At 45.9% G+C, this 25,008-nt stretch overlaps 1 long non-coding RNA gene across 5 annotated transcripts in view; it reads right to left on the bottom strand.

Annotated features, from left to right (window-relative positions):
- The window catches only part of LOC149128665 (uncharacterized), a 268,169-nt gene that overhangs the window by 29,194 nt on the left and 213,967 nt on the right, over positions 1-25,008 (bottom strand). For 2 of the 5 annotated variants that reach the window (XR_016223051.1, XR_016223060.1), the window contains exon 3: positions 7,320-7,672. The exons of the other annotated variants lie outside the window; for them this stretch is intronic. This is a non-coding gene — a long non-coding RNA (uncharacterized LOC149128665). Of the gene's footprint in view, positions 1-7,319; positions 7,673-25,008 lie in introns of those variants that run through there. 5 annotated transcript variants of the gene reach the window in all.

Genomic DNA, 25,008 nt, shown 5'->3' with positions numbered 1-25,008 from the left:
AATGTGTGCCCCTAGAGTTCATCCCTGAATTCCTAAGCTATTGGTATTGGGAGGTGCGTGTCTTTGGGAGGTGATCAGGGTTAGATGAGGCCAAGCATGTGGGGCCCCCATTGAGGGTATGGGTGCTTTTATAAGAGGAAGAGAGACCCGAGCTGGCACACTTCTCATCATCGAATGCAGCATGAAACCTGCATCACACGTGACCTCATAATCTCCAGAATTGTGAGCCAAATATACTCTCTTTGTAAAGTACCTGACTCTGGCTATTTTTGTAACTGCAACAGAAAATAGGGGCAGGTGTTTTGCCTCGTGGTTAAGATGCCTGTGTCCCACGTGGGAGTGCCTGGGTTTAATCACCAGTTCTGGCTCCTGACTCCAGCTTCCTGTTAATGCAGACCCTGGAAAGCAGCAGTGATGGCTCAAGTAACTTAGTTCCTGTCACTCACATGGGAGACCTGGATTGAGTTTCTAGCTCCCCATTTCCCCTGTCCCCGCCTTGGGTTGTTGCTGGCAGTTAGGGGATGAGCCAGGGAATGGGAGTACTCTCTCCTTCATTCCCTCCCCGTCTCTGCTCTCTAGGTAATTACAAAAAAAAATCAGAAAGAAAAAGAAAAAAAGCAAGCAGACTAAGACATTCTGCAACCCTATCTCTTGTTTCCCAATTGTTTCTCACTCTGTTTTCTAGGGAAGCCAGGCATAGAGAGATGCCCATTAGGTATTCAACCAGAGATAGCAACAAAAGCTTGAAGTTCAGGGTCGAGTTTTGTGCTAGAAATACAAACTGAAGCATGCAAGCACATGGATGTCATTCCAAGCCATGTCACTGGACAAGATGGCACCAGGGAACTGATGAGGGGTTTGTTTGCAAGGCCAGAGCCATGGACCACTCCATTGTTTCAAGGGGGCGTGTCCAGGGAGGTCAAGGAGGAGAAGTGAGAGAACTCTGTACAACTTGTCCCAGGGGCAGGCCATGGTGCCCTGTGTGTTGATGCTGTGGTTGATACCCATTCCCTCACTGGGTGGGCTCATGAGCTGGCAGCCATTTCAGGTCTTGACAGGAGAAGTTGGGTGGAAAGACAGAGGGTAAAAAGACAATGGGCAACGATGAGAATGAGCCATTCCTGAGAAGTGTTGCTACATGGAGAGTTAAGGTCTATAGCACTCTGGTTCTCTTTTAAAAATCCATTTCTGCCACCTGGATGCTGCTAGGATTTTCCGCTTTCCTCCTCTCCCTCAGGAACGCCACCTAGCTGTGGCTCAGGCTGGCTGCTGTGGCTGCTCTGACAACACAGCACAGGCGGGGAGCCTCCGGCAGCAGCTTTGTCTTTTTTTTTTTTAAAGATTTATTTCATTAATTTGGAAGACAGAGTTACAGAGTGAGGTAGAACCCGAGAGAGAGAGAGAGAGAGAGAGAGAGAGAGAGAGAGAGAGAGAGAGATCTTCCATCTGCTGGTTCACTCCCCAAATGACCGCAATGGCCAGAGCTGAACTGATCCAAAGGCAGGAGCCAGGAGCTTCCTCCGGGTCTCTCGAGCACTTGGGCCATCTTCCACTGCTTTCCCAGGCCGTAGCAGAGAGCTGGATTGGAAGAGGAGCAGCTGAGACTAGAACTGGCGCCCATACTGGATGCCAGTGCTGCAGGCCACGGCTTTAACCCACTGCACCACAGTGCTGGCCCCCAAGCAGCATTGTCTTAGAGTCCTGGAGGCCGGAGTCTGCTGTCAGGTGCTGGCAGGGTTGGTCCCTTCTGCTCCAGGGCTCTGTCTCTGCCCTGAATTCCTTCCCATCTTCTTCCCTCTATACATGTCTGTCCCTGTGTCCAAATGTCCCCCTTTTATAGGGATACCAGTCACCTTGGGTTGGGGGCCCACCTTTCTCCCCCATGAACGCATCCTAGCGAATTACACCTGCAACAACTCTGTTTCCAAATAAGGTCACATTCTGAGGTCCTGAGGGTCAGGATTTGGTATATGAATTTGGGGATGGATGGTATAAATGAACCCACAGTGCTAAGCACTAATTCTACCATTAAAAGTGCTTACATCGACTGTCAGGCCATCTTCTCATTTGATTGAGGATGTTTTCCTATTTGGGTAATTATCTCTTCTCCGTATTTCCCTTTTCTTCTTCTAAAATCACACTTGGGTTGCATATTCCATCTCCTTGGATCTGTCCTCCAAGGCCATGATTGTCTCCCTTGGTATTTTTGCTGTATGTTGTAAGATAGCCATTTTACTTGAATGTCAACCTCAACAGCAGTCAGAGAGATTCTTCAGAGAGCATGCTATGGGACTCGCAGCATTGCAATGCTATGATACATTCTGTGTGTCTCGGGGAGCTTGAGGTAAGGGAATGTTATTAAAAGCAAATGAGAAGGATTACATAGGGCATTTTTGGCTAGAAGGATCTACGACAAGGTTGGTGCCAAGCCAAGGTTACGTACCAGCTGTGGGGCAGACGCTCTTGCAGGAGGATGCTTTGTGCAGGGTTACAGTGGCCTGTGTGCATGACTGTAGTTCTGACAGTCTTTGGGAATGGTTCTTGTTACCAGGTGTGTGTCCCCGAGCTCTCCTTTATAATCTCCCACCTCATTATTGCCCTTCTTGTTAAGGCTTGACAGAAGTGACTCCATTTTGATTCCGACAATTTTCACATGACTTTCTATAGAAGTCTATTTTCCCATTCATATATTAAATTTTGAGAATTGTATATTTTCTTCTGTAAATTCATTTTACGTTTTTGTGGTAGCTCCTGAGAGCTCTTTACTAGCTTAGGATAAAGTTCTCATCCGACTCTTCCAACTCTGCCCAGCAGGAGCCACTTGGCGCCTATGTTTGTCAGCTTGGCTTCCTCTCTCTGCTGGTGGAGTCTCTCCTCTCTTCCCTCCCTCCTGTCCTGTGACTCTGCCCATCACTGGCCTTCAGAAAATGCTGAAAGGCTCATGCATTCTACAGTGAACTCTGAGTAGTGAAGGGCAACGAAGTGTCTGGCCTTGCTGGGTGGCAGTGGACACTCCTAGAGGAACTGTCTGGCTCCCTAGTTCTTCCCATATAAAACCAGAGGCTTCTTCCATGAGTGCAGACGGCACCCGTGCAGCTCCCAGGCAACTGCCTGCTGGATGTGCAGCCTCCAGCAGATCCTCGCAGGGCAAGGCAGTTGTTGAAATGCGCCCTTGCCCGTGGGTTCCCTGGCCTCTTAGCTAAGCTCTCAGTGAACCATGAACACACCGCCCCTGTTCCTGCTCTCAAGGCAAGGTGAGACCCTCCCGTCTGCTGCTGATTCCTTTACAACAATCCCACTGTTCACTGCCTTTTTCCTGTGCAGACCAGCTGTGGAGTGCATGCGTGTGCCCCTCAAAGATTCACATGTTAAAAAGGAATCCCCTGGCCGGTGCCGTGGCTCAACAGGCTAATCCTCCACCTGTGGCACCGGTACTCTGGGTTCTAGTCCCGGTTGGGGCGCCGGATTCTGTCTCAGTTGCTCCTCTTCCAGTCCAGCTCTCTGCTGTGGCCCGGGAAGGCAGTGGAGGATGGCCCATGTGCTTGGGCCCTGCATCCGCATGGGAGACCAGGAGGAAGCACCTGGCTCCTGGCTTCGGTTCGGCATAGCGCTGGCCGTAGCGGCCATTTTGGGGGTGAACCAACGGAAGGAAGACCTTTCTCTCTGTCTCTTTCTCTCACTGTCTAACTCTGCCTGTCAAGAAAGAAAGAAAGAAAGAAAGAAAGAAAGAAAGAAAGAAAGAAAGAAAGAAAGAAAGAAAGAAAGAAAGGAGTCCCCCGGTGCAGTGATATTGGGAGGTCTTAGACTGTGAAAGCGGAGCCCTTGCAAATGGGGTCTGTGATCTTGTAAAAGAGGCCTAGGGGACCTGCTTGCTCTTTTGTCCTCTGTCATTTGAGGCCATGGCAGAAAGGCCCATACTTGGGTCTTCCCAGACTCCGGAACTGTGAGCAACACATTTGTGTAGTTTATGAACTGCCCAGTCCACAGCAGCTCGGATGGTCCAGGGTGACCCCGGTTGGACTTGTGGCCTCAGATTTCTGCTCTCTGCTATGTCATACCCCAAGGGGAATTACGAGAAACAAGCCAGTGATCTGAGCTTCACCTGCCATCTTCCTTGACCTCTGTGTGAGGGGATCTCTGTTGGTTATCTCCCTAGCATCCACTCCCCCATCCCTCCCACCCAGTTCTCCGGAAATCCCTGTGACTCCTGAGAAGTTCACTCCCAGCAAAGATGGCTCCCACCATGGCTCCAGGAGTGAAGCATGTGCCCTGGGCTAAGTCGATCAACACACTCCACCTCCTGGTCACAGGGACATCAGTTCAGGGATGGGCATGTGTCCCAAGCTGGGGCAAACAATTGAAGAGTTTTCAGAAATGTTGGGTTGGGGCTGGTGCTGTGGCACAGTAGATTAAGCCTCCACCTGCAGCGCCAGCATCCCATATGGGCGCTGGTTCTAGTCCCAGCTGCTCCTCTTCCAATCCAGCTTTCTGCTATGGCCTGGGAAAGCAGTAGAAGATGGCCCAAGTTCTTGGGCCCCTGCACCTGTATGGGAGACCCGGAAGAAATTCCTGGCTCCTGGCTTCGGATTAGCACAGCTCCGGCTGTTGAGGCTATTTGGGGAGTGAATCAGCAGATGGAAGACCTTTCTCTCTGTTTCTCCCTTTGTCTGTAACTCTACCTCTCAAATAAATAAATAAAATATTTAAAAAGTGCTGGGTTAAAGACTGCTCCCTCCTGTCCTTACCCCTGGATGTGACTGATAAAATATGAAACCCCAGGAGCTGTGGACAAAAATATTAAGATCACAGAACCATTTTAGGTTGAATCAACACTGTAGAAAAGCAGAGCTGAAATAGACACAGAAATAGTTTCTTATAAAGCCTAGATCTTTCTTTTAAGTCCAGAGTTATATAGCCAACTGCCCTCTGGACATTTCAACATGAATGTCCCACTGACCCATCAACCTAAACAAATCTTTCTCAGAAAGTCATCATCTTTTTAAGCATTTTACCAAAACCCTTTCTCCTCTTGGTTTCCTCTTTCAATGAGTCTTACCAACAACCATTTGGTTGCCCCAGGCACCATCTTTGATTCCTGCTTCCGTCTTTGACCAGGTCTCATTAACTAAATCAAGTACAGTTCTACCACCTCTACTAAATACCTGTCTCCCAGTGCAGGTCTTTATCACCCCTTGCAACAATGGCAACAGCAGTCTCCCAGCTCACGTCCTCACCCTCTTGGAGTGCTCTCTTCCAACCCATTGTGTGCACAGCAATCAGCCTGAACTTGCTGAGACATAAATTGGATTGTGTCCCTTTTTTTGTTGGTTAATGCACTTTATGACATCCCATTGCCTACGGGATGAAGTCAAACACCTTAGCCTGTTTTACACCAAAGGCTACTACTAACCTAGCCATGGTTTGCTTCTCCGGGGTACAAAGAGAGTTGTTTCAACATGACCTGAGGGACCAGTGGGACTCTGTGGGAGGTGGGATCTCCCAGCAGGAGAGGCTACATCAGCCCAACTCAAGTGAACTTAAGATGCCCAGTTGGGCAGCTGATTCTCCCTACAACTCCCAGAAAGCAGGGTTCTTCTCCAGGACAACACCACCTAGCATGGGTCCCTCAGAGGGCATAAGGGTCTGGGATCTTCCCATTTTATTCTCACCTCACTTGCAGATTTCTCCCAATAAAACTCTCACTTGTAGAGTTCTCCCAATAAAACTCATTTGTAACTCATGCCCTGTGATGATCCTAATAGCAATACGTCTTTAAGAACTGAATGTCATGTTTTAGGTTTTGACACTGGGTTGCTAGCACAGCTATATGGAAACTACTTGTTTCTGTTTTTAGCTTTGGTCCAGATCATTGCCTTTGAAGGATCTTGAGAACTGAAGTGCAAGACCCACCCAGCCAAAGTCTGAGAAGTGGTGTTGCAGCCACAATGAAAGGATCTGGGTGTGATGACATCCAACGGTGGTGCATATGTGAAAAAATGGAGACTCACTCACAGAGAATGACCACAACCACAGGGGAAAGCAATTGGACTGCATTAGTGAATCTGAAAAATTATATACTCCATGTTCTACAATTCTGTCTGTAGATACAAGTCCAAGGAAACCTTGTGGACAATGAACATGCACAGAGAAGCTGAGGTGGCCACGTTGGTGCCCTCTGCCTGGGGCACCTCCTCGCACATGAACTTAGCTAACTTTTCAATCCTTCAGACCCTTGCTCCAAGGCAGCTTCTCAGCGATGTCTCCCCTGATCACCTGCCTACTGAAATTGCTCTGTTTCCCTCTGCATCTGCCCACATCATGCAGACCCCTCTTTTTTTCCCATTTTGTTCTCTCCATAACACTTAGCTTCTAACATATCACAGTGATCTAGGATAGCTTGACTTAAAATCCTTACACTTCAGGATGGTGCAAAACTGGTGTGCCTTCAGTAGACACTGCCCTTGGCATGTTGAGTTTGGATATTTCCCAGGCTACTGTGGTCTGATCCTCTTTGTGATGCTAGGCCGTGGCAGTGAGCGTGGCTCAGTGGTCACTAGGATGCTGGGTTGCTTGGGACAGAACCTCATCACAAGCTGAGGAGCATCTGAACATAATTTATTTGCTCATGTTGATTTCTTGTTGTCCTTGTGTCTCCCTCTTTCCAGAACATAAGCTACAAGTGTACAACCGACCCTATAGACATACAGAACCCCGACACACAGCCTATAGCCACCTGCCCAGGAAAACAAACTTAGAACTACCGTAAGGAAGGTGGCCTGCTATAAGTCACACTTGTAGGAAGTCAGACTGCTACTGCCATCAACAATCCAGGAAGCCAAACAATAATTCCTGCAATAATCAGGCCCAAATGACCAGGACTTGACCAGTGACTATCCACTTCCCTAATCTTTGCCCCCAGTTCCACCTTAGGATCCACCAGGGAAAGCCAAGCATGCTTCCCTCACCAGTTCCGCAGGAATTTACTTCATGCACCTGCACCTTCCCGGGGCCGACTTGCTCCATCCCTGAGCTCGTCCTTCCTTCTACTATGAAGCTTCCTACCCTTCTGCTTGCCTCTGAGTCTCTGCCAAAAGCGAGCGGTGGCAGCTGATTCGGAATAAACAGCCTTTGCCTGTTCTCTCCTGGTTGGCCTTTGTTTATTTCCACAGTGCAGGAAGGTGGGGCCCTCTCTCTGTTTGTTTCTTATCCATTGATTTAAACCCTATAACAGTGCCTGTACCATAACAGAACTTCAGTGATATGATGGTGAGTGAATGACTAACAAAAAACAAGAACCTCGACATAGAATCTGAAGAGAATGGATGGATAATTTATGGTTTATTCCTACTTTGGAAATTACTACGGAAATTACCACCATTAAAACGACTGCACTGGACCTGAAAATATTAAAAATGAATTCATCTCAAAATTGCAATGTTAATGAAATAAAGCAATATATATATGATATGTACAGTATAGTATCACTTACATCAGTGTTAAGAACCCAGAATGCCCTGGGAACACACATGTGCCATCCAAGTGTCAGACACACAGGAATGACCCCCACCAACTTCATGAGGGTGGGTGTCCTGTGCAGGCGGGCTCCAATCGAAAACAATTCCTTCCTTCTCTTCTCACTGCAACCACCTTTGTAACTTAGGCCTTTGGAGACCTGGAAAGAAAGCAGATAAGGAGGGCAGAACCTCACCAGGGACTGGTGCTTGTCAGGCCACATGGGCAGACCTGTCTACTCTCACGAGGAACTGGGATACTTGGGCTCACCCTCCAAGACAATCAAGCAGCAACTATTTGATGCTACACAGTTTATCCACAAAATTAATTTTTCTGAATATTTATGTAAATGTAAATTTTAAGAAATTTCCTCATTTGTCATGCATATTTATAGATTTATTTAATTTAAAAATATATGTGAAAGATGGAGAGAGGAGACAGAGGAAGAGAGAGAGACAGAGAGAGAGAGAGAGAGGCTGTCCATCTGATGCCACAATCTCCAAGTGCTTACAACAGCTGGTGTGGGGCCAGACCAAAGCCCGGAGCCCAGAACTTAACCCAGTTTCCCACATGGGTGGTAGGGACCCAAATACTTGAGCCATCACCTGCTGGAAGCTGGCCTTGGCAGTGGAACCAGGATTTGAACCCAGGTGCTCTGATACGGAATGTGGGTGCCCTAAGCAGCCTGTTAGTCACTGTGCCGAATGCTTGGCCCTAGAACTCTAACTGGGCATCTGGTCACGGCATTCAACATCGCACACTTCTGAATTGCTGAGTAATTGTGTTCGTCTCTGTTGCTACAGTGAGACCCCAGAGACAATCTACTTTTGTGGGCAGGAGGGAATTCTTTAGCTCACAGTTTTGGAGGCCACGGGTTTGGAACTTGAGTGTGGCCCAGGCTTTGGCTCTGGAGAGGGTCACAGGGTGGATGGAGGAGTGTGTCCTTCTGGGGGAAGGATCCCAAGGCAGAGAGTGGATGAACCCAAACTCCGTCTTTCCTAACAGCAAGCCTTCCGCGAGAACTCAAGAGGTCACAAGACAACTACCTTCCAAGGTCACATTCCCATGACCTAAGCATCTCCCACGAAGCCCCACCCCCAGGGGCTCCATCACTTACCTGTAGGGCCTTTCTGGGGACCAGCCTTTATCACGCGGGCTATTAGGGGGCACCCTACTCATATCCAGCCTGAGCAATAATGTATCAAGTCTTCAAAATTTACGGAGGGAGGGGGGCGATCTTTTTGGAGAGATGTGCGGCACAGCCTGGGTTAGTTCTATCTCTGATAAGGTGCACTCGGGAAATAATCACTCCAGTTTCCCTTTTTCTGCTCGGTCTGTTTCAAGAGTTAGATGCATCAGAAACTACGCTGGGCAGATCCTGATGTGGCTTCCTCCCCGCTCCCCAGCTCCTGGTGTTCACGGCTCCATACCATCTGCACCGTGCCTGTGGGCAGGATATGCAGCTTGCTCCTGCACGTAAAGGGATGTCTCTCCGGGGGCCAGGGTCTGTTACATTAGACCCCGTTGTCGGCACACTCGCCCTGGTCCCATTCTCCACCAATGGCTCTGCTGTGACACACAACTCTGTGTTGGTGCCCCAAGGAACCTTCTCCAGTGAAGCCCTGAGAGGTCCCCGGCCCTGGGAACAATATGATTCCAGCCTGCGAGACCTTTACTCACAGGGTCCTGCAGGGCTAGAGAAACTGAGATAACCCAGGTGAGCTGTTCTAAGTGGCCACAGCCGTTTGCGGTTCTCCCTGTGAACGCCTCCGCGGGCTGTAGGTGGCGCCCGAGTTCCTGTGCTCGCCGGCCTGGCATTGGTGTGTATTTACTCCCTGCGTCCTCAGCTCTTTGGATAGCGTATTTTCTCACGATTAGTACAGATGGGTGGTCCCATTATGGCCGATTCTTCATCTGTGAATTATTTAGTGTGAAGAGAAGTGCTTGCACATGCTTAATTTCTAATAGCGATTTAGAGCCCTCTGCGCTGATCCGCTATTTGCCTGGGGAAGGAAGGTAAGTGGGGAAGGGAATTCGCTCTGATGGAGTGCTTACTCGGTGACTTTCGATGGCTGACTTCCCCTCATTAATCTCCCAACACCCTTGCAGGGGCGGTGCTATTATTGTGCGTCTCACAAAGAGAAGGAAACAGCCCCCGGTACAACTCCTCCAAAGAAAAGGGGATTTGGAGCAGCTCTTGGTTTGGATTCATCCCCAGAGGCTGCTCCCACCGGGGCCCTAGGCCAGCCCCCTCCTCCACGCCAACCCCTAAAAGGACAGAAGAGCCAAGATCTGCTTGGAATTCTTCTGTTGTTGGTGCTTTTTCTCTTTTCCCCTCCGTGAGAATGAACAAGGCAAGGTCACACCTCCTTTCGAGGTGTGACCTGGGGAACTGGGTGCACTGTGTGCCCACCTCTGGTCAGGTCCTGTTGACAGCAGGTGCACAGCAGGCCGTGGGGGTGGTGGTGCCTTTGCAGGGTCAGGGCAGGGAATGTGTGCAGGAAAGTGCTACAGACGCCCCCGCTGATGTCAATGATTTCTATGCCATCTGAAAGGACCAAGTCTGGGAACAAAAAAATGCATGCAATGGGAGCCAACGACACAGGATAAGCCAAGGAGATTTGGAATGTGAGTTGGTCTATTGAACATCAAGGTCAGCATGATGAGAGTTTAACTCCGGTGTCTGTAGGACAAGGAGGCTCCTCCATGGCAAGGAGGCTGGGAGGGGGGTTGCCTAACACAGAGCCTGCTCACCTGGCGAGAGGCTGAGCACACGCCCTGCCCGTTCCTGATCTCCCAATTCAGGACACTTGGGCGGCCAGGGAGGCGCTTTCTGATGCTGCCTCTTTGGCATCACGTAACCTAAATGAGTCAGTTCTAGTAAATTAGAAGTTTACCAGGAGATGAAGTCTCTTTTGCATTAGATCCATATGCATGCCAGAAGCTAACAGAGGTCATAATGAAATGTTGCATGAGACACTATGAATTGAATTATACTAATTTTTCTTGTAATAAAACCACAGGTTGTCATTTGCATGATGGAGAACTATTTATTGAGGCAGAACTTTATGATCAACTTGTTAGATGTGAAGTTAAAGGCCTCCTACCATGAAATCTTCATCATCAAGTATCTGAGAGTTATGTGTTGTCTTAAGACTGCTAATCACTCTCATATGAGACCACAGGCTATTTATAACTTGGCTGCAAAATTGTTGAAACGATATTGTTGAAGTAACTGTAAATCTTTTTTTGGTGAATGGCTCTATTTTTTAAATTTGAGAAACATAAGCGCACGCATGAGGGTGCACACAGAGAGAGAGAGAGAGAGAGAGAGCGAGCTTCTATCCCCCAGTTAACCCTCAAATGCCTGCAACAATTGGGGATAGGCAAAACCAAAGTTAGGAGCCAAGAACTCAAACAGATTTCCCACGTGGGTGACAGGGATACAAACAAATAGTGTCACCACTGCTTTCCAGGGTCTGCATTAGCAAGAAGCTGGCGTCAGAAGCCAGAGCTGGGAATCTAATCCAAGCACTCGAATATGGGTTGCAGACTTTGTAGCTGACATCTTGCTCATGAGGCCAAATGCCTGCCCTTCAGGACACATCTTGAACTCGCAGACTCTGCCATGGAGAGCAAGGAGAGACTGGAGGTTTGACACCTGGGCCACAGGCAGCTTTGTGGTACCTGCACCTGTGCTGTCTAGGTAGAAAATGGGAAGAGCTGCTTGCAGGCCTTGGGATTGAACCAGGCAGAGCGCAAGGTGCAAGCAAGACTGACAGTTGAGGACGTGAGGGAAGAGGAGTGTGAGTAGACATAGTGCCCCAAATGATGAGTCTGGAGAAAGGAGCAGGGAGCCTCAGAAGGCTCTGAGAACCAGAGCCAGGAGCTGTCTCCACCCTCAGGCACAGGAAGTGGCTTCAAAGAGTCTTTAGTACAGGAATGAAAGGACCACACCTGTACCAGGAGCAGTCAGGTGGTTTAGTGAACACACAGGTATTCCAAGGGGAAACATACAGGGAAATAGCACCATCGCTTCTCAGTCTGTCTGATCTGAGGCTGCCCAAATGACTTGCCTTCTAGTTTGTTTTTGTTCGCAACCTAAATTCATCCACAAAGTTTGTGCAGCTGCATCACCAAGGGGCTGGGGTTACATATATTAAACAGCCCCAGCACATTACCACAGCAAAGTCCCTGCCTGTCTCCTAAAGAGTCCCATTCTGAGGTCTCGGAGGTTAGAACCACAATATACGGATTTGGAAAGGGGACGGGGGAAGATACAGTTCAGCCCAGACCTCTCCACTGATGCAAACCACTTTCACCCAGAATGCCGATGCACAAGAACGTTGAAGCTGAAAAGCCAACAAATGTTCTCTTGAAGCTTTGGGAGCCTAACCAGTCACGTTTCATTAAATTTGTTGACCAGCAGGTAAGTGTCTCTCCGTACACCATGGACTCCTTCAGAAGAAAGCCTGTCGCCCCTGAGTCAGTGCAACTCAATCACGAAAGAAGCCTCGCTCCCCTCCCCAAAGCCCCCTCCCCAGCAAGTCCTTTTATCTGTTTCCAGTAAGAGAGAAAGAGAACTCTTCTGGATATGTTTGCATTTTCCCTTTTAACCAAAAGAGATGGAATTAGACATGATGAAGCCAGGCCACATTATATGTCGATGTGCAATGAAAAGTCTCCCTGGCAGGTGTCACCCCTGTACGCTGGCCCGAGACAGAGTGTGGGGGAGCGAGGAAGTACAGCAACTCAGCCAAGCCCATTGCAGTATTTGTGACCAGAAGGGTGTGCTTCTTGTTGGGTTTAAAAATCACGCTTTGCCTGAAATACATCTCCTTTTTCCAATTTCACTGTCACTTACATCATATTCTTTTACATAAAAATTACTCTCCAGACCAGAAATTCTTCATTCTGATGTCTGTCCAAAAATGTTCCTTCTGCAACTTGCAGTCATAACTACTTGTTTGAATACCACCACCTCCTCCTCCCTGCTGTCACGTTCTTGCAGAAAAGGCAAGTGAAAGCAAACACTGCTCCTGGGAGCCCAGGAAGCACAGGATAATTCTATGTCGAGGGATTTGCTATATTTATGCAACTGGGGGAAAACAAACACAGACATGTATTACAATCAGGACATTCCAGTTTGTTCTATTTGTCAAAATGTTGCTCTGTTTTCTTACAAAGAAAAGAGTTTGTAGAAAGGGCACCCCAAGCAACAATAGGCTTCAAGACTTGACATTTAAAAACAGTTGGGCTGGCGCTGAGGCTCACTAGGCTAATCCTCCAGCTGCGGCGCTGGCACCCGGGGTTCTAGTCCCGGTTGGGGCGCCGGATTCTGTCTCGGTTGCCTCTCTTCCAGGCCAGCTCTCTGCTGTGGCCTGGGAGTGCAGTGGAGGATGGCCCAAGTGCTTGGGCCCTGCACTCGCATGGGAGACCAGGAGGAAGCACCTGGCTCCTGGCTTCGGATCAGTGCGGTACGCCGGCTGCGGCGGCCATTGGAGGGTGAACCAACGGCAAAGGAAGACCTTTCTCTCTCTCTCTCTCTCACTGTCCACTCTGCCTGTAAAAAAAAAAAAAAACAAAAACAAAAACACAGTTGGATGACAAATTCTGAAGCAAACGCTCTAGTTGGTGCACTGGATGGCTCTACCACAATGGTGGAAAACTGGGAAAGATAGGATTCACTGCAGCGAAGCGTGAGGTGCAACAGAAAAAGGCATCCCTGACAAACACCGACATGTGGAGACAGAACTTTAGGACTGATGGTGATGAGTGAAGTGCAAGCCCTCTGATCCTGAGCTAGGATTCCAGGGGCGAAATGTTTCCCTGAGATTCTTCAGCTCTCTGATATGAGACCAGGGATTATTTACATCTCAGTTGCTAAATATTTTAGATGACTGGGTCATGAGTTACCTTGCATTTAGTGTAAGTAATCCCAATGGGAATGTTGAGAGAGATCAGCCATTTTAGTCCAAAAATTCTCTACAGGAGGAAAAAAAATAGCTAAAAATAGTGGTTTCTTTTCCTCACCAGTAGTAAACTCTGCTCCAGAGATTTCTGCTTCTGGGGAAACGGAGTAGATGCACATTTCCATTTTGCTTCTAGTCAGTACAACCAAAACCCCACGGATTACATGTGAGACAAATGTAAGAATCCTTTCATTGGCAGAGAAGGAGACGGATTATTTAGGGACATTGGGACCTAAGGGATGACTCGGTGGTGAGTTTTCTGGGATTCCTTTTGCCTTATATGTCTTAGACTGGATATTACAGAAACACAGGACCAAAGTTTCCTCCAAAATCCTGTCTCTGAGGACAGAGGAGCAGGAAAGAAACAGCCCTGTGGGACAGAAAACTTTCAATCATTTCTCTAACTCAAGCAAATGCCACAGAAAAAGCTGTGCCCCTACCCCCACACTCACAGGGAACGGGGCAGGGAGCCTTGGCTTAAACCCTCAGCAGGTCAAGAATGGGACCAGCTCCTGTTGGGGGGTGGCACAGAGGGGAACTGAGACTTTTGTCCCCGCCGAGGGGCAATGGGCCAAGCTCTTGTGTCTGATGGTGTCAGTGGGGTGCACAGGAACAACCTAGGATTCCACCCCCACTCAGGGGTGATGAGAGATCCTCGCACTTCCTGCAAGGTGCTGTCAAAGGAGGTTGAGTGGAGAGTGAGGACTTTAACCACCACCAGTGGAAGAGCCATGCTCCCAACAGTGACAACAGAGGCTGCTCCCGGCCAGGATGGCAACAGCAGAGTCCTAATGGGGAACTTGAGCTTCCATTCCTCTCTCATAGTCCACTGCTATCAAGGGATCCCACCACCCTCTGACCAATGGAGACCAGGTGAGCTTTCTCTCCCACCTGGAAGTAACAAGGTAACACTCCAGAGTGAGATCAGAAGAACCCTGCTTAACACAGGGTTAAATGAAACATCTTATAACGTAATACCCATAATGTCTAGGTAGCAATCAAAAGACACTTGGCGCACATTTCAACTTGAACAGAAAAAGACAATCAAAAGAGAACAATACCAAAATAGCACACATGTGAGAGGTATGTGACAAGGATTTTAAAGCAGCCATCATAAAACGCTCCAGCAAGCAATGAATGGACAAACAGGCAGCTTCACCCAAGAAAAGGGTGAAGAACCAAATGGAAATTTCAACACTGAAAGATGTGATAATTTAAAAAAAAAAAAAACTCAAAGAATAGACTCAACAACAGAATGGAGAGGAAAGAAGAAAGAAACTTGAAGAAAGCCCAATAAAAATTGCCTAATCTCAGTAGCAGTGAGGAAAATGGATGGAAATAAAAATGAACAAAGCCTCATGAAAGAGCTAACATTCATGCCCCTTGAATCCCAGAAGAAGAAGAAAAAGAGAGTGGAATTGAGAAAGTATTAAGGGAAATTATGGCTAAACACCACCCCTCCACTACTAAACCTGCAGATAAATGAAGATGAGCAAATGCCAACACGATGAATCCAAGGATTCACTCAAGGGCACATTGCAGTCAACTTCCAAAAGACAAAAGCAAAGTCTTAAAAGTAGCTAGAGAGAAACGACACCTTACCTGTTCGGGAAATTTGAATGACTGGATTTCTCGTTAGAAACAGCGAGGCCAGCAGGAAGCATCACACTTTTCAATGTGCTAAAAACAAAACCTCTTCAGTCCACAACTCCATATCCAGCAAAAATATTTTTCAGGAAGTAATGTGAAGTAAAGGTGGTCTCACATGAAGGAAAGCAGAAGGCTTGCTGCCAGCAGACGGATCTGAAAAGATTGGCTAACCGACATTCTCTGAACAGAAATGATACAAAGAATCTCAGAACATCAGGGAGGAAGGAAAAACTTGGTGAGAGAAAAATACAGATAAAGACAGCAGACTTTTTCCTACTCTTCTTGAGTTCTCTAAATTATGTCTGATGGCTGAAATAAAATCGTAACTTTTTAAAAATGTGGTCCTCAATATATATAAAGTTTTATAAATATTTTATATATATGATGTATATAAATATTTAAAACAATTATATTTTAAATTTTGGAGGTAAGAGGGTGTAAAGAAAGGTAAGTTTTCTTCATCTCACTTTAAGTAGAAGGATGTCAACCCAAGTAGACTTCAATAACTTGTGCAGCATAAGGACATGTGAAAGTACTGGGGGCTGGGGAAAGCAATTTGGATTAGTGGTTAAGACACTGGTTAAGAATCTTTGTGCCTGGTTCCAATATTTGGGACTTTTTCTGACTACAGCTTCTTGCTAATGCAAACCATGAGAAGCAGCAGTGAAGGGAAGACCCGGGTTACATTTTCAACTCCCGGCCTCAGCCCAGCCCAAACCCATTTATAGGCATTTGGGGAGTGAACCAGCAGAGGGGGTACTGTCTCTTTCTCTCTCTCTCCCACCAGAAGTAAATAAATGCATAAAAATGTAAAATGTGGTAGGAAATGAAATTAAAAGATAAATTTATTTTATTGCAAAAATTTTTGAAATCTATGCATAGCTTTTTAAGTAATATGCATTTTCCAGGAATTTTTGAAGATCCCTCATTAATGTACTGCCTAGAGAAATGATTTAAAAAGTAACAGAAGGGCAGGCATTTGGTGCAGTGGTAAAGATATTGCTTGGGACACCCTTATCCCATATTGCAGTACCTGGTTAAAGTCCCAACTATTTTTGCTTCCAATCCAGCTTCCTGCTAATGTATACCCTGGAAAGACAGCAGATGATGACCCAAGAACTTGGATCCCTGTCACCCACTGGGGGGTCCTGGACTGTGTTCTCAGCTCCTGGCTTCATTTTGAACCAGGTGGCATCATGGGCATTTAGGAAGTTAACCAGTGCATTAGAACTCTATCTTTCAAATAAATTTTAAAAATCAATGTTTCTCCTTCAATGATTAAGAAACAAAACAGGGGCTGGTATTGTGGCATAATGGGTTAAGCCACTGCCTGCAATGCCAGGATCCCATATGGGCACCTGTTCAAGTCCTGGCTGCTGCACTTCCAATCCAGCTCCCTGCTAATGCACCTGGGAAAGCAGAGGAAGATGCCCCAAGTACTTGAGGCCCTGCACCCATATGGGAGACCCAGATGAAGTTCCTGTCACCTGGCTTCATCCTGGCTCAGTCCTGGCCATTGCAGACATTTGGGGAGTGAACTAGTAGATGGAAGTGCTCTCTCTCTCACTCTCTCTCTCACTTTTTTTCTCTCTCTCTCTCCACCCACCCGTAACACTTCCTTTCAAATAAATAGAATAAATCTTAAAAAAAACAAACAGGAAAACAGCAATTACACAAAAGAACTCAACCACACCATCAACCAACAGGACCCAGTTGACATTTATAGAACATTCTACCCAACAGCAGAATTCCCATTCTTTTCAACAGCACACAGAGTAGGTACCAAGAAGGACCACATCTGAGTCATAAAGTCAATGAATTTAAAATAATTGCAATGATAAAGAGTGTGCATTCTGACCACCACAGGATTGAGCTATAAGTAAGCAATAGAATGGTAACTGGAAAATTATCTTTTGGAGAAACTCTTAGAATAATCCCCTTCCTAATAACTCATAGGTAAAAGAGGGAGCCGCAAGAGAAACGTTGTTAAAATGCACTGACCTATGAAAGAATCTGTAAGACAAAGCTAAAGTAGTGCTGAGAGGGAAATTTAAACACTATATGTTTACAGAAGATGAGAGTGAAGTTCTCATAGGAACATCCTAAGCTTCCACCACAAGAAACTGGAAAAAAGAACAAAATAAACAAAGCAGAAAGAGAAAGCATAAACAGAAAAAACAAGGCAGAAAGCTAATGAGACAAAAGAATTATTTTTTAAAAATATTTTATTTATTAATTTAGAGGTTATAGACAGTGAGAGGGAGAGACAGAGAGAAAGGTCTTCAGTCTACTGGTTCACTCCCCAAATGACTGCAACAGTGGGAGCTGTGCCGATCTGAAGCCAGGAGCCAGGAGCTTCCTCCAGGTCTCCCACACGGGTGCAGGGGCCCAAGGATTTGGGCCATCTTCTACTGCTTTCCCAGGCCATAGCAGAGAGTTGGATTGGAAATGGAGCAGCTGAGACTCCAACAGGAGTCCATATGGGATGCTGACACTGTAGGTGGTGGCTTTAGCTGTTACATCACAGCACTGGCCCTGCTTACTCATGATTTAAAAAACGCCCGAAAACTCAGAATGGAGGGGACCTTCCTCATCTTCATAAGGGACATGTACCAAAAGCCAACAGCTAAAATTATACAAGAATATTTTTAAAGGTTTATGAAAATGGAATTAAATGATACATTTATTTTGAGGCAAAGAATTTTTGGATGTTTTCTATGATTGGAAACAAGGCAAATATGTCATTTCTAGTTCTGTATTCAAGATAATATTGGGAGTCCTGGGCATTGTACTAAGCCAAAAAGGGGATACAAATCATATAGATCAAAAAAGATGATAACAAGCAGATGATAGATAACAAGTGGAAGTAGAAAGTCCCAGGAAAAAGCAAACACAAACAGACAAAAAGAAAAAAACAATAATAAGAATGAATACATGGGGCCGGTGCTGTGACACAGCAGGTTAAAGCCCTGGCCTGAAGTGCCAGCATCCCATATAGGTGCTGGTTCTAGTCCCGGCTACTCCTTTTCCAATCCAGCTCTTTGCTATGGCCTGGGAAAGCAGTGGAGGATGGCCCAAGTGCTTGGGCGCCTGCACCCACATGGGAGACCAGGAGGAAGCACCTGGCTCCTGGCTTCAGATAGGCGTAGCTCCATCCATAACGACCATCTCGGGGTGAACCAACGGAAGGAAGACCTTTCTGTCTGTCTCTCTCTCACTGTCTAACTCTGCCTGTCAACTAAATTAAAAAAAAAAAAAAAAACAGTCTGGAGAATAGTTTGCAAGCTTCTTAAAAAAAAAAAAGTACACCCTTACCCTACAATCCAGCAGTTGAGCTTAGAGCATTTTTTGTCATTCAAATCAATTGAATCAGATCCTCATAAGAACATGTAATTGATTGCTCATAGGTTTATTTATGTTAGCCAAAGGGGGACAAACAGCCACAGTGTTCTCAATGAATAAATGGTTAAGCAAGCTATGATATGAGTTCCATGGAATACTACTCAGCAATGAAAATGAATGAATCCTTGACACATACTGTACTTGAATGGGTCATAAGAGCATTATTATGCTAAGTTTAAAAAATCATTATCTAAAGGGTATATGTCGTATGATTTCACATGCCTGGAATTCTTTTTTTTTTCTTTCTTTTTTTTTAAATTTTTTGACAGGCAGAGTTAGACAGTGAGAAAGAGAGACAGAGAGAAAGGTCTTCCTTTATTCTGTTGGTTCACCCCCCAAATGGCTGCTACGGCCCGCGTGCTGTGCTGATCCGAAGCCAGGAGTCAGGTGCTTCCTCCTGGTCTCCCATGCGGGGGCAGGGCCCAAGGACCTGGGCCATCCTCCACTGCCTTCCCGGGCCACCGCAGAGAGCTGGACTGGAAGAGAAGCAACCGGGACATAATCTGGCGCCCCAACCGGGATTAGAACCTGGAGTACTGGCGCTGTAGGCGGAGGATTAGCCTAGTGAGCCGCAGCACCAGCTGCCTGGAATTCTTACAATAAAAATTATGGAGATGGAAAACAGATATGGTGGTTTCTAGAGGTTAGGGTTGGTGGGGGGAATAAAGGTAGGGATGACTATAAAGTACATCCTTGATGATGATGAAATAGTCCTGGGTCTTGATTGCACTTATGCGAATGTGCACATCTACCACAATGACACTGAGCCACATACACCCCATACAATGCCAGTTTCCTTGTTTTGACCTTGTACTTTGCTGGATGTAAGTGACCATTGGGAGAAACTGGGGAAGGGTCCCAGGACCACTCTGTACTATTTTTGCAACTCCTCATTAACAGTGATCATATTTTTAAAAGTTCCAACCAAAACATACTATAAAGTCACAATCATTAGAAGAGTTTGGTAATGATAGACACCAATAGACCAATGGCACAGAACAGAGTCCAAGATTAGAACAATTAAATATGGAAATTTGGTATGTGATTAAAGTGGCATTTCAAATCAATGTGGGAAAACATGGATGATTTATTTGGGATAATTGAGCAATACGTTCAAGTTAGAACTCTACATCAAGCCAAGTTAGATCTCTACATCAAGCCAGATTCATAAAAGCTCCAGAAAGATTTAAGGAGGACAATGCCAAGTAGTACACCAAGTACCGTGGCATAGTAGGTTAAGACTCTGCCTGTGGCACCAGCATACCATATGGGAGCCTGCTCAAGTCCTGACTACTCCTCTTCTGATCCAGCTCTCTGCTGATGGCCTAAGAAAGCAGTGGAGGATGGCTCAAGTGCTTGGGCTCCTGCACCCACATGGGAGCCCTGAAAGAAGCCCCTGGCTTTGGATCAGCTCAGCTCTGGCCATTGTGGCCATTTGGTGAGTGAGCCAGTGGATAGAAGACATTTCTCTGTCTCTCCTTCTCTCTGTCTGTAACTCCACCTCTCAAATAAATAAATAAATAAATCTTTAAAAGAATACCAAGTATCAATGGCAGAAAATATAGGTTTTTTTTTTTAATATATCTGTGTGGAAGGAGTCCTTCTAACCATCATGTAGGATTCAGATGCCTAAAAGAAAAGATAAGAGATTGATAAATGCATTTTTATTCTGCAAGTCATGCCATAAATAAAACAAGACCCATGGCAAATCTGGAGGGTATAATTGGAACACAGTAATGAATAATACATTAAATGTGCCTACTAATGAGAAAAAGAATATGTAATAAAAAATAGACCAATGAAATAGCCAAGAAAAAATCAAAACGTCAAACAATATAGGAAAAGATGCTCAGTGCTCACAATAATCAACGAAATCAATATATTGAGATGTCACAAAACATCTATCACAGTGGCCATGACTTAAAGTAATTCATTGAAACATATGTTTGGAGGATGTGATGAGATGAAAATTCATAGAAAGTCATGGGTAGTGCTACTATTTGGACAACAGTTTGACAATAGCTATAAAAATGTAAATGTGGCGGACCTTGGATCCAGTCTAGAAGTTCATCTCATGGAATTACTCAGAAAAGGGTGTCAACACACATGGAAGAGGACGTTATTTACATCATTGTTTTTGATTGTCCAGAATTAGAACCATCTTAATGTCTTTTACTCAACAGTTGCTTGGATACAGACAATGTGGTATATCCATATATTATGATACTGTGCAGATTAAAAACATAGTGTAGAAAAATTATGTATTCTACAGACACAAATATAGAGGGGTAGCAATTTAAGTGAAGCCTGAATTTTAAGGAATGAGGCTGCAATTAAAGCTTCCACTACATACATTGGTAGTAACACATGTGTATATCCATATAGCCAGTCCCTGTATCTGAGGTTCTACAGCCACAGGATTCAGTCAAATGCAGATTGAGAAATAAATTAGGTCTATACTAAATATGTACTGACCTTTCCCTTGTCCTTATTTGCTAAACAATACAGTACCACAGCTATTTGCATAGCATTTGCGTCATATTATGTATTACAAGTAATCCAGACAGGATTTAAAGTATATAGGGGAAGGCAGAGGACGCCACTTTCGAGGCCTACACACCTATCAGAGGGCCTGGGTTTGACCCAGCTGACCTTGCTGCTGACGCACACTCAGAGAGGCAGCAATGAGGGCTCTAGTACTTGGGTCCCTGCCACCCCTGTGGGAGGCCTAAATTCAGTTCCAGCTTCCAGCTTTGGCCTGGCCCAGCCACGCTTGTTGGGGGCATTTGGGGGAGTGAAACAGTGATTAAAGCTTCTCTCTCTCTCTCTCTCTCTCTCTGTCTATCTAGCTGCCTCTCAAATAAATGAAATTTTTTTGAAAAATTGAAGAATTGTATGGGAAGATTTTATAGAAAAAACTTGAGCATTCACAGATTTTTGAATCCATGAGGGATCCTGGAATTAATCTTTTGTTGCGTATTGAGGGACAACTGTATATATGTTACACATACTAACATAGAGCATTTACCAGGAGACACACAAGAAATGATATCCCTTTCTGCAGAGAGCTCTAGGATGGTGACTTGGGGAAGGATTCAGACACCTGTAATCTTCATTAAAGTGAAGTACCTCAAGCGGAGGCAGGTGTTCAGCCTGCCAGCTCTGCCACTTGTTAAGATGCCCATATCCCTTACCACAGGACCTGGGTTTGATTCTTAACGCCAATGTCTGACTCCAGCTTCCCACTGAAACAGACCCTGGGAGGCAGTGGTGATGGTTCAGGTGGTGGGATTCCTGCCGTTACATGGGAGTCCTGGATTGAGTTCTTGGCTCCTGGCTTCCATCTCTGCTCAGTCTCAGCTGTTGTGGGCATTTGGGGAATGGCCTATTGGATGGGAGACTGCTCGCTCGCTCGCTCGCTCTCTCTCTGCCTCTCAAGTAAATGTTTTTTTTTTTTTGTTTGTTTGTTTTTTTTTTTTTTTAAATATCAAATAGCACTACAATGTTTATAATGAAAACCAGCCTTAGGAATAGGTTACAAGTCTCCAGGTAAACATAATTTGAAAAGGGCAGAAAACACTATGGAAGAAGCAAAATAGGTAACATTACAAAGAGAAGAAAATATGAACTGGGCCAAGGAACTAATCTACGTATCAGCACAGACATATAATTGTCTTCTTATTTTGTGATTTCTTTATGACACAACTCTATGGAACCTTTATTGCTTTGATATTTCCAAAATAACAGAGATCTTTATGTGGTATAAGAGGTACAGGCAGGGGGCTGGTATTGTGACATAATAGGTTAAGTTGTCACTGGTAATGCTGGAATCCTATATGGATGGTGGTTTGAGTCCTGGCTGCTCCATTTCTGATTTAGCTCCCTGCAAATGCACTTGGGAAAGCAGTAGAAGATGGCCCAAGTTCTTAGACCCCTGCACCCACATAGGAGACAGAGAAGAAATTCCTGGCTCCTGGCTCAGACATGGCTCCGCCCTGGCCATTGCAGCCGTTTGGGGAGTGAATCAGCAGATGGAAGATTCTCTTTCTCACTCTGTAAGTTTGCCTTTCAAATACTTTTAAAAATAGATCTTTAAAAAATAATAAATCTTTTTTTTAAAAGCTAGAAGATTGGATGCAGTAAATGACAGTGTAGCTTGGCCATCTCTCTGGGTTTGAAGGACATCAGTGGATCAGACAGACCCATAGGGTAGAAACTGGTAGTAACCCATTATCCCTTCCTTGGATGGTAATGGAGAAAGAAGGGAATGGCCACAATATGGCCCCTGGAGTCGCCAAAACTTTCCCCAAGACATCACCGGCTGGCTAGAGCCTCTATTTTTTTTTTCCCTGGGCTTCACAAAACACCCCACACAATGGTGGCACTTAGAATGTCTGGTCCCTAAAGCAACGTGGTAGACTCAATAAACATCTCTGTGGGTCTGTGCTACATCACTTTCAGACTTTCCGTGGCCTGGTAGGAAAAGAATCTGAAATATGCCCATTCTGGACAGACCCTAACCCTGAAATTCCAGAATTCACACGTAGGTTAAATGATGAATCCCCTTCTCCAACCATTCTGGGGCCTGCCAGGTCTGCATTGCCTCTTATAGTTTTACATTTTTCTTCCACATTAACAAGCAGCAGTGTTTCTCTTTGTGGAATTAAACTTCACAAAAATATCTTTGCAAGCAGATTTGTGTCTTGATAACAATCTGTTGATGAATTTGGCTGCAGAATGCTGATGGGGTGCGTGCGTCTCTGGGAACGCTTCCAGCAGATACACATCAGTGTAATTAAATCCTTCCAGCATTTTACAACTGTCAGGATGATGTTTTACCATTCTGACACCCAGCCTGGCTTCAACCTGAAGGGTGTGTGTGTGTGTGTGTGTGTGTGTGTCTTGCAGCAGCTCAAGTGCTTTGTGCAACTGTCCTCACCCCTCTAGTTGCTTCTGTAGGTTTCCCTGAGGACATTTGAGAGTTGCAGCCTGAATCTGTTCATCTACCTTTCCCCCAGAAGCCTTCTCTGCTTTGTACAAAGGTGATAATATTAACAGTGATGAAGATGGGCAGCACCGGAAGTGGGGAAGAACACAGGCTTTGGAATTCAAGAGAGCCACATTTAAGTCCTGCTGCTGGCACTTACAAGTTCTGTGAGCCAGTTCCCTCCACTGTCCAGGAGGAACAGTGTTTTACTCGGAGACTTCAGGGAATTAGAAGGTGATGTTTGGGAAGTGCTTTAGTACAGGGGCACGGACATACACGACTTGGAAGATTTTAATAAATAGTCGCTAAATTGTTTTTTGAAACAGCTTTCCTCATGTTGAATCAGGTGCCCTCCATAAGCACCCGAGAAGGTGGACAGGCACAGATGTTTGCTTCCTCTTAGAGAGGAGGAAACTGAGGTGTCAGTTGGTTGTAGTTGGCTGGGACTTTCCAGAGCACACCGATTCGTGGCACCGTTGGGGCGGGGTGAAGAGGGTGCAGAGAAGTGCATGCAGAGACGGACTCTGAGGGTGAAGTCAGGGTGCGGGCGAGACTCCAGGGCCTACTCAAATCACACAGGGTGGGTGCAGTGGGGTCAGTGGCGTAGCCCAGGAGCTTGAAGTCATGGGTCCATTACCCAACGCAGAGAATCCTCTTCACGCCAGGAGTGGTTGCAGAGAGAGGATTTACCTCTGGGAAGTGGATGAGAGACTGTGATTATTTAGATTCTGTGTCCTGAAATTTCTGATTAATTCCACCTGTGGGGGGCTGCAGTTCAGCTGTCTCCTTAGTTAGAGAACCCTGGAAATGGGATTGTGCAGTGGATTCAGTTCAACCACCGATAATTCCACAACTACATAATGATGTATGCCAGCCTCATATTTTGAGGTTTATAAAATGCTTTCAGGTATGTAATTTGCAATGACCGGATACACCCATTAAAGTAGGGGGTTTGTATGTAACTTGGGCAGGGGCTAGGAGAAGAGAAGCATTAGAATGGGGCTCTGCATGAAAGCCCCCTGGAGGTGGGGACTGCTGCTTTGTATGTGACAACACCCTAGGACAGATACCTCATTGTGTCAAATTGTTCTCTCTCATTTCTCACCGGCTGATGATAAATCTTTTATGTAAAGTGTATGTTCTTGTAACTTGTGTTAGTAACTCATAACACAGAGGACAGCTCTTTGGACACTTAGGAAAAAAAATAGCCCAGGTATCCCCAGTGCCTGTTTTTATACTCCTCTTTTCCAGTCCATGAACCCCACATCTACAGTGACGAGGGTTTCCAGATTCCTCACATTCTCGTTGCTTGACTCACGATATAGCCCAGTAAGTCCTTTATAAAGTGCCTCCTGCCAACCGCCATGGCACACTGGTGTGGCCTGGATCTTCCAAGTAAAGCAGGTGTTCATCCCTGCATCCCTAGCGCCAGATCCTGGCAGACCGAACACCGCAACAGAGAGCAGAAGCAGTGAACCTGAGCTC

This window comes from Oryctolagus cuniculus, chromosome 1, assembly GCF_051225735.1.
Source record: "Oryctolagus cuniculus isolate XC-2025 breed Fujian yellow rabbit chromosome 1, ASM5122573v1, whole genome shotgun sequence".
Taxonomy (NCBI): Eukaryota; Metazoa; Chordata; class Mammalia; order Lagomorpha; family Leporidae; genus Oryctolagus; species Oryctolagus cuniculus.
Note: the sequence above shows the minus strand (reverse complement) of the source record. Positions and strands in the feature narration are given on the sequence as shown.